This window comes from Arachis stenosperma, chromosome 4, assembly GCF_014773155.1.
Source record: "Arachis stenosperma cultivar V10309 chromosome 4, arast.V10309.gnm1.PFL2, whole genome shotgun sequence".
Taxonomy (NCBI): domain Eukaryota; kingdom Viridiplantae; phylum Streptophyta; class Magnoliopsida; order Fabales; family Fabaceae; genus Arachis; species Arachis stenosperma.
Window position 1 is genome coordinate 100639174 of NC_080380.1, and position 1334 is coordinate 100640507.

At 41.4% G+C, this 1334-nt stretch overlaps 1 non-coding gene across 1 annotated transcript; it reads left to right on the plus strand.

Annotated features, from left to right (window-relative positions):
* Nucleotides 1–933: 933 nt before the first annotated feature.
* Nucleotides 934–1041, plus strand: LOC130978168 (small nucleolar RNA R71). The gene has a single exon (XR_009085826.1). It is a non-coding gene; the product is annotated as a small nucleolar RNA R71 (small nucleolar RNA).
* The last annotated feature ends 293 nt before the right edge of the window (nt 1042–1334 follow it).

Sequence of the window (1334 nt, forward strand, 5' to 3'; positions counted from 1 at the left end):
CTCATCAGAGCTCATGAATGGCAGAAGTAAGTCCAATGGAATCTCTATGGTCTCATTTTGAGCCTCAGATTCCCATTGTTCCTCACTGAGGAACTCAGAGGAGATTGGTACACGCCCACTGAGGTCTTCCTCAGTGGCGTCCTCCTCCTCTCTTTCCTCTCCATATTTGGCCATGTTTATGGCTTTGCACTCTCCTTTTGGATTTTCTTCTGTATTACTTGGAAGAGTACTAGGAGGGAGTTCAGTAATTTTCTTGCTCAGCTGTCCCACTTGTCCTTCCAAATTTCTGATGGAGGACCTTGTTTCATTCATGAAACTTTGAGTGGTCTTTATTAGATCAGAGACCATTGTTGCTAAGTCAGAAGTATTCTGCTTAGAACTCTCTGTCTGTTGCTGAGAAGATGATGGAAAAGGCTTGCCATTGCTAAACCTGTTTCTTCCACCATTATTGTTATTGAAACCTTGTTGAGGTCTCTCTTGATTCTTCCATGAGAAATTTTGGTGATTTCTCCATGAAGAATTATAGGTGTTTCCATAGGGTTCTCCTAGGTAATTCACCTCTTCCATTGAAGGGTTCTCAGGATCATAAGCTTCTTCCTCAGATGAAGCATCCTTAGTACTGTTTGGTGCATTTTGCATTCCAGACAGACTTTGAGAAATCAAATTGACTTGTTGAGTCAATATCTTGTTCTGAGCCAATATGGCATTCAGAGTGTCAATCTCAAGAACTCCTTTCTTCTGACTAGTCCCATTGTTCACAGGATTCCTTTCAGAAGTGTACATGAATTGGTTATTTGCAACCATTTCAATCAATTCTTGAGCTTCTGCAGGCGTCTTCTTCAGATGAAGAGATCCTCCAGCAGAGCTATCCAAGGACATCTTAGATAGTTCAGAGAGACCATCATAGAAAATACCTATGATGCTCCATTCAGAAAGCATGTCTGAGGGACATCTTCTGATTAATTGTTTGTATCTTTCCCAAGCTTCATAGAGGGATTCTCCATCCTTCTGTCTGAAGGTTTGGACTTCCACTCTAAGCTTACTCCATCTTTGTGGTGGAAAGAACTTTGCCAAGAAGGCATTGACTAGCTTTTCCCAAGAGTCCAGGCTTTCTTTAGGTTGAGAATCCAACCATATTCTAGCTCTGGCTCTTACAGCAAAAGGGAATAGCATCAGTCTGTAGACCTCAGGGTTAACCCCATTAGTCTTGACTGTGTCACAGATTTGCAAGAATTCAGCTAAAAACTGATGAGGATCTTCTATTGGAAGTCCATGGAACTTGCAATTCTGTTGCATTAGAGAAACTAATTGAGGCTTAAGCTCAAAGTTGTTTG